The following is a 15976-nucleotide window of genomic DNA, read 5'->3' as shown; positions in this document are numbered from 1 at the left end:
GCAGCCCTATTTACAATAGCCCGGAGATGGAAACAACCTAAGTGTCCATCATTGGATGAATGGATAAAGAAGATGTGGCACATATATACAATGGAATATTACTCAGCCATAAAAAGAAATGAAATTGAGCTATTTGTAATGAGGTGGATGGACCTAGAGTCTGTCATACAGAGTGAAGTAAGTCAGAAAGAGAAAGACAAATACTGTATGCTGACACATATATATGGAATTTAAGAAAAAAATGTCATCAAGAACATAGGGGTAAGACAGGAATAAAGACACAGACCTACTAGAGCATGGACTTGAGGATATGGGGAGGGGGAAGGGTAAGCTGTGACAAAGTGAAAGAGCGGCATGGACATATATACACTACCAGATGTAAGGTAGAGAGCTAGTGGGAAGCAGCCGCATAGCCCAGGGAGATCAGCTCGGTTCTTTGTGACCGCCTGGAGGGGTGGGATAGGGAGGGTGGGAGGGAGACGCAAAAGGGAGGGGATATGGGAACATATGTATATGTATAACTGATTAAATTTGTAAAATTAAAAAAAAAAAAAAAAAAAAAAAAAAAAAAATCAAAGAACTCCATTAAAAAATGGGAAGAAGACCTGAATAGACATTTTTTTCAAAAAGATATACAGATGGCCAACAAGCACATGAAAAGAAGCTCAACATTGCTAATCATCAGAGAAATGCAAATCAAAACCACAGTGAGATATCACCACACACTTGTCAGAATGGCTATCATCAAAAAAGTCTAGAGATGACAAACATTAGAGATAATGTGAAGAAAAGGGAACCCTTGTACACTGTTGATGGGAGTGTAAATTGGTGCAGCCACTCTGGAAAACAATATGGAGGTTTCTCAAAAAGCTAAAAATAGGGCTACCATATGACCCAGCAATTCCACTCCTGGGTATATATCCAAAGAAAACAAAAACACTAATTAGAAAAGATACATGCACACCAATGTTCATAGCAGTATTATTTACAATAGCCAAGACATGGAAGCAACCTAAGTGTTCATCAATTGATGAATGGCTAAAGAAGATGTGGTATATATGTACAATGGAATATTACTCATAAAAAAAGAATGAAATTCTGCCATTTGCAACAACATGGGTGGACCTAAAGGGTATTATGCTTAGTGAAATAAGTCAGACAAAGAAAGACAAATACTGTATGTTATCACTTATATGTGGAATCTAAAAAATAAAACAAATGAATGACTATAACAAAACAGAAATAGACTCAGATATAGAGAATAAACTAGTAGTTACCAGTGGGGAGAGGGAAGTGGGGGAGGGGTCAAGATGGCAGTAAGATATTGAGACACAAACTACTATGTATAAAATAAGTAACAAGGATATATTGTACAGCACAGGGAATATAGCTATTATTTTATAATAACATTTAATGGAATATAATCTATAAAAATATTGAATGACTATGTTGTACACCTGAAACTAATATAATATTGTAAATTAAGTATACTTCAATAAAAAAAAGTGTTCTATGATACACCTCACATAAAATAGCTAAGAGTAGTGCTTGATCTGAAACACCAAACTTAAGTAAAGCATACAGAAAAATTTTTAAGAAAAATTTGGTTTTCCCCTCATATTGAGCAGTCTCATAGTTGAGAAAAACAGGGAACTGACTCTATAGCCTTATAGCATGATTTTATTTTCCAAAAAGTAAATATGATCACTGTCCCAATGCAATTAATGGCAAATGTGTCTAAGTTTTACATATTAAAAATTTTACTCTTTATTGTTATATCAGATTTTACAAATCATATCTCTAAAAACATGTCAGCCTTCACTAAAATCTCTTTAACAAAGTGAGAAAAAGACGTTCATTAACCATAACAGTTGTTCAGAGTTTGATATGGTCTATCTGAGGACAATGCAGGAATTATCTGAAGTCATCACAGTCATGAGTAATTATGAGTGAAGACTATTATTATTGCACTGACAAGACAAGGAGAAGCAGGTTAAGAGAGCAGCAGATGAAATTCCGATTAAAAAAATTAGAATGACATTTCAACTCTAACTGAAATATGCTTTTTTGGCAAGAAGAGAGAATCCCTTTTCCCAGAAATTTCTGAGGACAATGCAGACTACAGTACAGTGTTTCCCCGAATCAGAAAGAGGAATTCAGATTTTCCATTTGAATTAAGTTCTGATTCTGATTCTAAATGTGTATTTTTTAATAACAGTAATTCATAAGCTTGAACAAATAGTACCATACTTTACAGGAAGAAATTAACTGTATGTGCATAGACATCTATAGATATCCATCCATAACTACCTATCAAGCTTTTCAAAGCATCTTTACAGTTATTTCTTGGAAGTACAGAATTTGCTTTACATGTTTACTAATGCATTCATAAAATATTCATTGAGTGTGAGTATTATGCTATACATTGAGATGGTTGCTGGAGGTACAAAGGTAATCTACATTATATCTTAGGAAAAGATTATCAACCAAACTTACTGCCCTGAGATACTCTTTATGTATCACCTCTGGCAGTGACCGGGGGACCAAGTTTATTAAAGTAGCTTGTCTTTTTTCCTTGTTGTTTTTTAAATTATGGCATTCGAACAAACAGTCCTAAATATGGAAATAAGAGGAAAAAAACCCATATACCCTTTATTGCACAAAATCTCAGGATGTTTCACAATGAGTACCTCCTACAAGCAAAACAAGTTGACTCAAGCTAAGTTATAATATCGATTATACTCCTTTATTTTTATACAATCAACACTTCTTTAACTCTAGAGTCAAGCTATTGAAATGACTAATTAAAATATTATTAAATTGGGTCAGTAATGGAATGGTATATAGATCTAAATTGACTTTTAATAACCTTGGATTTTTTTTTATTTTCTTGAGCAATAAAAAGTGAAATATGTGAATTAAATTAAGTGTACTCACACACTGTACAGTGCAGAGAGCTGGGATTAGATAGTTTATGAAAGCAATCTAACTTTATATAAATAAACACAATAGTGATGATGAGTTCTTTAAAAAGAATGAATCAGACAAATAATCACAATTTATTATTTAGAAATGTAAGCCATGAAAAGAACCAAGTGGATAAAATAGCCTCCCCACTGAGCATAATATTTTGTATTATCTTGTACAGGAGATGAAATTTACAGAAGAAACATTTTACCTTTAATGAACTCTAATTTTGATAATCGAGCTGCCAATTAACAGAGTAATTGCAAGGGTAGGTTAATGTCACAATTCTTATTCAGTTATCTCACAGCCACTCTCTATGTATGTGGTAAATATTCAGAGCACATTTTTTTTCTTTAGCATTTCCTCAACCCAGATTTTACCTTAACATAATTGACAAATTTGGAGGGCACATTTTACTACAAGAGCCTAAGGACCTGATCCTATCATTAAAAGCACCCCAGGAAGAAAAATTCAAATGCAAATTTCAACTGACCTTTGTGGAAACAACTCATATTATTTTGCATCAGTAGCCACTAGAGATTTGTCTGGCTATATATGGATTTCCACATCTGTCAGCTATAAGTGCACTTCATCTGTCTGCTAAATCAGAGAGCCAGAAATAGATGACAGTGATCAAGGCTTTGAGCTTCTCTTAAATTAGTCACATCATGAGGTAAAGCTAGTTTGTCCATTGGGCTTTCATTCTAAAGGTTTACTGCTAAGAAACTTAGAGAAAATAATACATCAGGAAAGCAAATGGAGTCTTACCTATTCCTTTCTGTGTGTGTGTTTTTTTTTTTTTTTCTTCTTGGAATGGAGTGCTGACCAGACAGTCTGTCTCGGGGTAGGTCCTGCTGGGAGAACTGAACATAAATTACTCTTGTTTGCAGCTACCTAAGCTCTGCTACCAAAACACAACAGCAGCAAGAGAGCTATAATGAACTTCACCTGTGCCCAGGTTCCCTCTACAGATCCCTGTTTCTAATCCCCTACTGTTTCCTTCCTTTGTGAACTGATTTAAAAAAAAATAAAACCTTACTCATCCTTGGACATGAGTCCAGGTAATATGCACACCAGCTGCTAGTGTGGAAAATGCATTGATTTCTTTCCTTTCTTCCTTTCCATCTCCACTCCATTAAATCCAGGGTCAATGTGATGAGATAGGGAAGTACAACCACCTGTATAAGAGAGCACACTTTTGCCTGATATTTGTCTTCCCAGTTTGACCATTAGACTTCAGAAAATACTTTCTAAACTAAGGTTAAGGAAAAACAAGTCATCTTCATTATATGGGTGTTAACACTGCACTTCTTGGCAGGCCAAGGAGTTCTTGATGCATGCCAAGGGTCATTTTCCAGCCAAAACTCTTAAAATAGTATCATCAACTCCTCCACATTAAGGTTAATAATTAAGTAGAGCTTCCAAACTCATGTTAAACTGTTTAATATGAGTAATCAGAGCAATTGACAACTACAATTGCTTTAGCAATTGAACTACAACTTAGTACCTATTGCCCTTACAAAGTTAATATCTACCTTAATAATATTTCTACCCTTCCTCTAGCTGTGCAATAATCTAGTGTTAGTCTAGTTTCTAAGAAATCTAGTCTAGTTTCTAAGAAAGTCCAAGAGATATTCTTCTGTTTCTCAGGCAAGTATATCTTCACCTAGGAGGGCTGGCAACAGGTAATTATTTGTTCTAGAATAATCAGGCAGGACCTGACAATTATATTTACTTTGGTTACATGAGTGAGAAGAGTGTAGATATACAACATAATCCTGTCAAACACACATTTTACATTTACACTTAAATAAAATATATGCTTTATAACTTCATTTTATATTTAATAAACAATATCTTCAAAATTAATGTTATGAGGTAGAAAGAGTCAGGCTGACTATGGAAAAGGACACAGTCTGTTGCTCCAGATCATAGACAGGAAATGAAGGCAGCTCTGTGACCTTAAGCAAATTATTTTAACTGTATGTTCCTCACCTATAGAACAGAGAAATTACAGCCATTTCATAATATTATTGTGGAAATGAAATATTCCTTATAAGTACTTAGCATATTGTAGTCAATTAATATGAGCAAGTATGTAAAAAACAGAGACAAAAGCCTATGAATAATTATTTTCCAGTTCATTAATTACCTCTCATTTCTCTTTTTAGTAATTATTTACTTTATTTTTCCTATCTAAAGATTTTCTCAGGTACAATTCTTGAAATATGGCCCTGTCATTTCCAGTGTGTGTTGCTGTTATTGTCACAAGCATTATCTGCTTTCTGCTAAATGCCAAAAAGCAGCTGCAACATTCCTTCCGCAACATTGACATTTCTCCCCCCACCCCCTCTCTCTCTTCTCTGGATTCTTATGGTCTGATACACCTATTTTTCTAAGATTAAATATGAATTTCCTTTTAAAGGAGACATATTCTTATATTTAAATAGTATCTTTATAGGAGGGTACAACACAGCATCTCTCAATTTTCCATGAAAAACAAAACAAAACAAAACAAAAAACCCCTGAGAACTCAGAAAGAAAGCTAAAATCCATACCTTTTATACTATGTTAACATTTATGTTCTGAAGAGATGGATGAAAAATCTAATGCCAGAATCTGGAGCAAGTGTAGAACTTTATCTAAACCCACCTTTATACATCATCTCAGAGTCTCTGTAAGTATGAGGCAGCCAAGGGTTAGATGGAGGGAATACTGACTGGGAGTCCCACACCACATCCTCTGAGGATGCACCTCATGGAGGCCAACAGTAAAGGAAGCAGAGCAGGCTTATAGTAGGATGAAGCTGCCTTGAATGCAGTGCACTCTGGGAGTAGACCAAGAGCTGTGCTCATCACACTCTATTCCAGCTCTTAATCCAAAAATATTTTATAACCACCCAAGTCAACAAACCAGACAAGTATACACTGTATACCATACCTGATTCACATATCAAGCTTACATAGAAATTATTCACCTAAGAATTTATAAACAGAAAAAAATAAAGTGAAGCAAATATTAACAAATATAAAAGGAAAAATAACATATAACTAAGGCCACAGAAAATAGATTATTCATATATATTTCTTTAAAACAATATCTTGAAAATAGAAGCTAAGCTAACAAGACATAAAGTAAAATTAATAGTTCAAGAATGAGGAACATATGTTCACTGATGGTGAGCACTGAAACCAAGTTTTACATTTTAATACTGAATAGGAATCAGATTAGGAGAAGAGCATGTAAAAAAAGAAAAGAAAAAGGATGGAAAAGATACCACTTCAAAATGTATTCCAAAAATTAAAAAATGAAAATTATGGAATGTATTTGAAAACTATAAAAGTAACTACTTATAGAATTTAAAATAGGACCTAGAACTTCCAAAACAGTAGAAAGTATAAAAGTGAAAAAGATAAGGAGTAATTAAGGAAAAAAAGATAAAACTAAATAATATAAATAAAAAATACAAAGCTAAAATTTAAAAAAATACACTAGGAAAATGCAAACTAAAAGAAATCAGGACTTACTATTGAACAAAATACTATTAAGCAGGCAAGAAAAAAAGGCTAATGTGTACCAAAACTGGAAAAATCATAAACAACTTGAATGTATTAAATAACAACACTGCACTGGAATACATAAAGGAAAAGCTCTCAGGAGGGAGAAAACATGGAATAAAGATTAGAAGTAGAATAAGTGTAGAGGGTTTTAATAAACTCAGTCTTAAGCAGGTGAAGGTGGTAAAAGTAATCAAAGATGTGCAGGATTTGGAAAATAACATTATTAGACTTTTTTTTTTTTTGGTGATACATGGGCCTCTCACTGTTGTGGCCTCTCCCACTGTGGAGCACAGGCTCCGGACGCGCAGGCTCAGTGGCCATGGCTCACGGGTCCAGCCGCTCTGCGGCATGTGGGATCCTCCCAGACTGGGGCATGAACCCATGTCCCCTGCATCGTCAGGCGGACTCTCAACCACTGCACCACAGGGAAGCCCTAGACATTTTTAATAGTTACAAAATAAAATCTTTGCTCCTAAATTTAAAAAGTACTTATTTAAAATATGCACAGCATTTTTAAATTAAAGTATAAACTCATAAATTCACAAAAAGAATGTAAAACTCAGTGGCTTATCCGAGAGTGGACATCCATGGCACCAGTGCCAGGCTGAAAAGTAGAAGCTTCTCAGTACCCCTGAAGCACATTTCATGATGCCCTGTCATCATTACTTCCTCTTTCCTCCCCAAGGAGAACTATTATGATGACTTCTAATACTATTGATTTATTTTACTTGCTTTTCAACTTTAAGTTAATGGAATTATATATTAGGTATTCTTTATTTGTCTAGCTTCTTTAGGGAAACATTATATAATGAGAATTATACATGTTGTATAAAACACTTATTCATTCACATTTATAGCTGTTGTTTATTCCTTGTATTGCTATATAGGTTAAACCATATGAATAATTAAAAAGTTATAAGGGCTTCCCTGGTGGCGCAGTGATTGAGAGTCTGCCTGCTGATGCAGGGGATGCGGGTTCGTGCCCTGGTCTGGGAAGATCCCACATGCCACGGAGCGGCTGGGCACGTGAGCCATGGCCACTGAGCCTGCACGTCCGGAGCCTGTGCTCTGCAACGGGAGAGGCCACAACAGTGAGAGGCCCGCGTACCGCAAAACAAAACAAAACAAAAATTTATATTTTTATTTTACTGTTTATGGATTATTTCATTATTTTTGGCCATTATTATTAATGTTGCTAGGATATTATTTTACTTGCTTCTGAGTACATACATCCACCCATTTCTGTAGGATATATACCCTTAGATGAAACTGCTGGGTTATACCACATGTATACATACAACTCTAGTAAATACTGTCAAACTTTTTTATAAGTGGATGTACTGATTAAAATGTTCATAAATTTTAAAGTATAATCTCTCCATTGCTCCCATCCTTGTCAGCACTTAACATTGTCAGTCTTTTTATTTGAGCCTGATAGGAACAAAATACTATCTCATTTATTTTTAACTTTGTAGGTGCATAATACATCTCATTTAATTTTTCACATCTGTAGCTCTTTCACAGCTAATGAGACTGAGTACCTTTCATATACTTATTTTATCAAGTGCTTGTTTCTACCTTGTATCCATTTTTCTGTGACACGTCCATCTTTTTCTTACCGATTTTTGGAAGCCTTTATATAATTTGTACACAAGCCCTCACTTGTACACATTACAAATATCTTCTCTTGTTCCACAAGGTGCCTTTTTACTCTCTTAACTTTTCATGAAGAGATGTTCTTAATTTTAACGTAGTACAACTCAACAATCATTTCCTTTAAGAATAGTCTTTTTGTGTTCTATGTTACAATTTACATCTATCCCAAGGTCATAAAAATATTGTCCTGTATATTCTTCTAGGAATTTTATTGTTTTGTTTTTAGATTTAGACTGATAATACACCAGAAATGATTTTTGTATATGATGTAAGGTAGAGGACAAGTTTCATTTTTTCTCATTATGGATATTCAAGAGATCTACTACCATTTATTGGAAAGACTGCTCTTCCCTCATTGATGTACAATACAACGATTGTCATAAATCAAGTGTCCACATTAGTGTGAATCTATTTCTAAGCTGTCTTCTGTTCCACTGAAAAATGTCTCTCTTCTTGTACCAACACCATCTCTAGTTATTATAACTTTATAAATGTCTTGATATTTGGTTGTGCAAATCCTCTCCCTCTCCTGTCCTTCTTTTACAAAGGTCTTTCTTCTTAACTCATTTATATTTTTATATTAATTTTACACTCAGAATGTCAAGTTATACACACACACAACTGCTGGCATTTCTACTGGAATTTCATTGAATCTATAGATCTAGTATGAGAGAATTGAAATATTGAGTCTTCCATTCCAGGAACGTGATATATCTTCCCACTTATCTGGGTCTTTGAACAGTACTCTTAATAGTTCATCATTCTCCTCAGAGGATGGGCATGCCATGTTTTAAATTTATTCCTAAATTTAAATCTTTTGATATTATTAAAAATGGCAGCATTTAAAATTTTACTTTCTTTCTTATAGTGGAGTATAATAAATTTTTATATTGATATATTGACCACATATCTAGCTACCTTCCTAGACTCACTTATTAATTCCTATAATTTATCTGTAGATTCTTTTGGATTTGCTACATACACACACATGCCATCAACAGATAATGGATATTTTATTATTTCTTTTTAAATTCATACATCTTTTTCTTATTTAATTGCATGAGTAGAGCAGTGTTTCTCAGCTGGGAGTTATTTTCCCCTAGCCCCAGCAATGCCTAGGAACCTTTTTCGGTTGTAACAACTGGGCAAGGACAGGATGATATTGGCATCCATTTGGTAGAGGCAAGGGGTGTTGCTAAACATCCTACAATGTATGGAACACACCCCCTACAACAAAGAATTATCTGCCCCAGAATAGTGCTAAAGTTGCAAAACTCTGGGTGTGAACCTCTATGAAATGTTGAAATGAAGTTGGAAAGAGCAGAAGTCCCTGTTTTATTCCCAATCTCAGAAAAAAAAGATTTCAATTTTCATCACTAAATAAGATATTTGCATAAAGTTTATGTAGATAATATTTATAAGACTGAAGGAAAATCCCTTCTATTTCTAGTTTCCAAAGAGTTTTTATCCTTAATGGATTTTAGATTTATCAAATGTTTTTAATGCATCTATGTTGATGATCATATGATTTCTCTCCTTTATTCTATTAATGTACAAAATTAGACTGATTTTTTAAATGTTAAACTAATCTTGAATAATAATGCATCTCTGAGCCATCTGGGTCTATTTTTTCCACTTTTGGGAAGATTTTAATACAAGGTGCAATTGATACAATCTGTATATTATATAAATATATATGTATATAAAACACCAGTCATACTTTCTATTTTCCTTATGTCAGTTTTGGTAAGTTGTACTGTTGTAGCTACTTAACCATATAATCTATATTTTCAATTCATCAGCATTGAGTTCTTTATAATAACTTTTTATGATCTCTTTAATGTATGTAAGATTTATTGTCATAATTCTTTTTCCACTGCTTATAAGGGTTATCTGTACTCTTGTTTTAATCACAAAGTAAAATGAAGTAGTAAAGAAATGGTAAAACAGAAAACTTAACAAATTATTAAAGATAAATAGGGAAATCTAGAAAATTGATCTACTGTGTTAGTAGAAAGAAGTTAGATCATTGAATCCCTAATACATATAAAATCATTTTAACTTAAGTGGTAAAAATTCACCACAATAGCAAAAAACAAACAAAAACAAAAAACAAAGAAAAATGATACAACTCTATGATAAATTCAAAATGTGAAAACACAAGTAAGAAAACAAAATCCTTGTAGTCAAGTTTTGGTGGAGAGGAGCAGGCCTTGGTGTGAGATGCACAAATGATGGGGTGAAGAAAAATCCCAGCAAACTTTCATTGTCCCTTCCCCTCTTCACCTTGCCCTACAAGGCAACAGAATGTGAATTTATACTTATACCTGTTCTTTCCCAAACAATACTTTAATACTGCTCTTAGGTGATGTAGGTCAAAGAAAATCCACAAATATTTCTGTGAAAAATTAAGCTCTTAGCATATCTGCTTATTAAGCAAAATAAGGGTTTGGAAAAACATAATATTGCAGTTTTATAAACATATCATATGGTATATAAAAAAGAAAAAATCTTTTAAAATATAATACAAATAACAGAAAAGTAAGCCTATATAAACTTCATGCTAAGAAGAGTCTAATAAAAATATAAATTCAATATAACAGGGAGATTACAAAGCAACTAATTTACATGAAAAATTAGAATACAACATTGTTGTATGAATACAACTAATGAATAATTGGAGACAGCAAGGACTAGAATAGATACAGTTAAAAATCAAATTATACTGGTAGGTAAAAGGCTTGAGATAATCACAATGATCATAGAAAAATATTAATATTTAAATATTTACAGAAGATTGTTGACACCTATTCATATGTATAATGTTCATGTGCATATGTAAGAACATTTGCATATATATAAACATGTGAATGTGGAGAGAAAGAGACAGAGATATAATGATAAAATCAACAGGAAACAGCATTTTGAACAGAAAATATATTTAGAGGCATAATAGGGTGACATTTCTCTTAAACAGAGAAAGAAGGAAATGTGCCAAATTTGAATATATAAAGAATAACTTGCATTCAAACAGAAAAGAAAAAATACAAAACAATTAATATGGAGACATAACCTGCTTCTTTTTCAGATTCACGAATAAAGAAAATTACCTAGAGGTCTAAGCAGAAATAAAAAAGATCAGCTACAAGAAGGGAAAAATAAAGAAAGCTTTATTCTTTGGCACAGCAACTCTCTATGCCAAAAAAATCAAACAATGTTTCCCAGTTTTGAGAGGAAGACAATTTGATCCATGAGTATTATACTTAGTCAAATTGTCACTCAGGGTATGAATCAACAGAAAGACATTCTAAGATGAAATAACTCAGGGAAATACCACCCAGGGGTCCCTACTGAAAAGCCACTTGGCAAGAATAAGTCAGTTAATTAGATGAATCAAAGTGTATGACTCGGGAAAGAAGAAACCATGGTATAAAATCTGAGTGTGAAACCAAGATCCATTTTAAAATAGAACTTAAATAAAACAACAGAGTTTGTGTTTGCAAAACAAAATCTAGATGTGATACATTTTGAAAAATCATGTATACCTGGAATGAGGAAGGAGAGAGAGAAAAAGTATCTGAGAACTAGAGATCAGTGTTTGTGAACAACAGGTCAATGAAAGCTAAAAAGGGTACATGCAGTGAAAAGAAAACCAGAAAGATCTCAAACTGTTTATGTTCTTAATATTTTTTTCACTTACCCTAAGATAAATATTTTAGACAGCAATAGATTTTCTTGGTAAAACACCATCTAAGTTCTTTCAGTTTCACATCTGTGTATTTTTCTTTTAAATGCAAATTAAATTAAGTGTAATATTTTCATTAAAATCCATTAGAACATACTCCCATTTTTATGCTATTAATTTGGTTTTCATGTCTGCCTGTCTATACTTCAGTGTGTAGGTTGTGGAGGAAAGTGGCTGAAATGTTGCTTTACTAAATATTAGGAGTGGTTATTATTTGTGGTAAGGTAGTAGTGTCTGTCTTTACTTTTTAACACTTTCCTGCACTGCTTAATTTTAATACTAAACATTGGCCACTTCATAAAAACAATGCCTTTAGGATATATAACCAAAAATATTTGGTCACAAAGAAAGAATGATATAAAATTGCTAGTGTTATGAAAAAAAATTTTTTTTTAATATCAGAATTTTACTGTAGGACAAAACAGAAAGAAGTATATCATTTTATCAGTTGGGAAGGTTTGATGGTAAAAAGAAAGTTAACTTTTCAAAATTTAACTCATATAATCAGTTAAATGTAATTTCAATCTAGTCTGTTTGGATTTGGAAATTATTCTTCCTCTTTCTTAGAAGGACAGGTGAGAGAAGCCAATAAATATCTGAAAAAAAAAGACTGTGAATGAGAAAAAACTGGGAATTATTTTTACCAACACACAAACAAACAAGCAAAAAATTTTAAAGAAACACTATTTAACAGTGTGGTACTGATGTACTAATAATTAGGCAGATCAGTGGAATAGTATTTATATTTACTTAGAATTTTTAATGCAATTTTTCTAATTAATGAGATACATATTGATTTAAGTGTTCAGATATATGAGGCTTTTGGAAAAATATAACCAAATTTTTAACAACATATGGCAAGATATAGTCAACACAGATTAAAGAATTAAAATTTTTAGAGAAAGTCATTGAAGAACTGAAAGAAATTTGTTTGGTTTAGATATAATTTCATTGTATGAAAGGTCATTCCCAAATAATAGTAACAATCATAAAAGAAATGTAAATATTCTGCTTTTCAAGAAATACCAAAGGACTTTACGTCAGGATGGATTTGAATTTCCCCCTCACCTTTAAACATACCAATAATGGATAACATTGTTAGAACATTAAAAATATATAACCTTATTCAAAGAGGGAGGCTAACATTTCTAGAATAGAATAAAAACACACTCTATTATATGGAGGCCCAAGCCAAGAACATGAAGGACTCTGGAATCATCATTGAAGCAACTGGAAGTTTGACTTTATGTGTGTAGGGAAAGAAGAGACAGGTTTACTGCATGAAACATGGGACTGAGATGGACCTATTGAGCCTGTAAAACAAAGCCAAATATCTCCCTGAATGCTGCTGTAGGGAAGGAAGTAAAGAAACCATCTTGGACAGGACCTAGGAAAAACCATCCTCTAATTCTGCCCTCAGGATTCCTGGGGCCAGGTGCAGATAAGCAAAACTATTACCAAAGAAGAAGAAATTGGTGGAGAAAGAAATAGTCACCACAAATGATCTCACAAACAAATATGTCAAAGCACTAGAGTGAAAATTTTATTAGGAAGCACATCACTCAAATTTAATAATCAAAACATAAATTCAATTCTGATAAAATGTAAACAATAAAATAATCTCAAAATAAGTTTGAAAATATATGAGATCATTATTCATTAGAAAATTAAGAAGAAAAAAAGTAAAGACAGATAGATATGTATTAGGAAGATGGACCTAAAAAAGAACCAGTTGGAATTACTATACCTGAAAAAAGCAACAAAAATGTAATCATTAGAATAATCAAAATATCAAAGATATAGAATAAATTCTAAACTCGACAAAGCTGCAGAGAGAATCAGTGAATTGGAAAAATGTGACTAAAGACTTTATGGTTAAAGGGAGCACAAAAAGTTACTGAGCTTATGAGCTCAATGAGTTTTTAAGATTTTTAACTTAAAAAGTTAAAGTTATGAAAGAGGAAGTAGGATGCAAAATAGAGATATAAAAATCCAACACACATCAAATTGCAGGTAGTAATATTTGAAGATGTAATTGCTAAGGATTTTCCATTACAGATGAGAGATATATTATCAGATGAGCTCTCTCATGTAGTCTAGCATGTGCCAGTGATGTATTCCTATTCCAGAGGCAAAATTCATCTTTAGAATATTCTTTTTGATGGTCTAATGAAATAAAAATTACAAAGGACACAATAATTCATTCATATAAGACAGAGTAGCTAGTGAACCTATAAAAAATTATGTACAACATCATGAGGAAATGAAAATTAACGTATAAAAGCGCCACTGTTTTACTCCCCCTGATTGCACTGACACTTCAAAAAAGAAACTATACATCTGGTAGAGATGTAAGATCAAAAAAGAGTAAGAAGATTTACCATTGATAAGCATTTGTGCTTTCCCCTACCTCCCCACTATCATAACTAAAACTGTAAAAATCGGTGTGTTCCCTGAGAAAGATTTATTGAGACATCAGCAAAGGATCAAGGACTAAATGTGGTGGAACACCTGTGGTAAGGGGAAGGACTGAGGCTAGGAAGAAACAAACAAGTTATTGACAGAAACAGAAGAGGAAAAGAATGAAAATGTAATAACTTAGAGAGCTTTTCTAGGAATATGTAGTGATCAGTATTATACTCCCACATGATAATGAAGATGAACATTGAGGAAATCTCATTGAATATGATAACTAGAAGGTCTTTGGAAATCAGAAAAGAGTTTTACCGATTTGTTGGAAGTCGAAGTCAGATTCTAGAAATCTGAGAGTTAATTAATGAAGAAGTGAATGTAGTAGTAAGTTTCATTCGCTTATGACATCTGACTAGGTTATAAGTTGCTTGGGAACAGATACTGTCTTATTCACTATGAATTCTTAGTTCCTAGCCATTTCCTGTCATATAGCAAATTCTCAGTAATATTTTATGAATTAATCAATTTAGAAAAATAAAAAAGAAGATTTTCTATACTTACTCTCCTTTTCCCTTCATCTCATTCTTCATCCTTCAATAAGGCCTCTTGCCTAACAAACCCTCTGTACCAAGCTTTTGCTATAGCATCCAATGACTTCCACATCACTAATCCAATGTATTTGTCCATGTTTATCTCAACCTTTCAGCGTCTTACCAACTTTTGAACACTGACTCCTTGACACAACCTCTTTTCTTGGTTTTCAAGGTAAACACTCTCTTAGCTTTCTTCCTTTGATCATTTTTCTGTTTCTTTCACATGTCCAACCTCCTCTTCTAATCTGTTAAATTTTAGTTCCTAAAGTCTATGGTGCAAAACTTTACACTAAGCTCCAGATATATCAACTCTTTATTTGATATCTCTTTCAGAATTATATAAAGAAACTTCAAAAACATAATTAAAATTTGAGCTTTACTTCAACACAAAGTGTTTTTCTTCCAGAGGTTCTTATCCCAACGAATAGCATAGTCATCATCATGCAATTAAGACAAAAACTTGAATGTGTCCCTGTCAACTCTCTTGCTATAACCACCCATGTAAATCCATTCTCAAGTCCTTTGGATTTTGCCTCCTAAATATCTCTCTATTACTTCCACTTCACTCCAACTTTACCAAATCCATCTAGGTTCAAGCTAATATCCTCTCTCAACCTAGACTGTTGCATAGAATCTCTTAATTGTTCTGCCTTATCTATCTGCCACACACTCCAATCTATTCTTCCCATTGTAATCACAGTGAATTTTTTGTCAAAGTACAAATCTACTCACCTTATCTACATATAATATTTCAATGGCTTCCTTCAACCTGATGTTAAAATTTTAACCAAAAAAAATAAAATGTAAAAGGTTTTAACTGAACTGCTCCCTTCTTGCCTTTGTGATCTCTCTGTTTCAGCCTCATCTGCTTTCTGTCCTTTCTTTACATTCTCCACACTTGCCCATATTTGTCCATATGTTGAAGAGTTCTTTCTGATAGATCTCTTTTATCTTTTCTTCAGTCATTGAGGTCATGTCTTCCATCAGCTCTCATCTCAACTTTTATTTCCCATTTTATAGGTGTTCACAGTACACAAATCCTT

This window comes from Mesoplodon densirostris, chromosome 12 (assembly GCF_025265405.1).
Source record: "Mesoplodon densirostris isolate mMesDen1 chromosome 12, mMesDen1 primary haplotype, whole genome shotgun sequence".
Taxonomy (NCBI): Eukaryota; Metazoa; Chordata; class Mammalia; order Artiodactyla; family Ziphiidae; genus Mesoplodon; species Mesoplodon densirostris.
The sequence above is the reverse complement of the archived record's forward strand: the minus strand, read 5'-3'. Positions refer to the sequence as shown.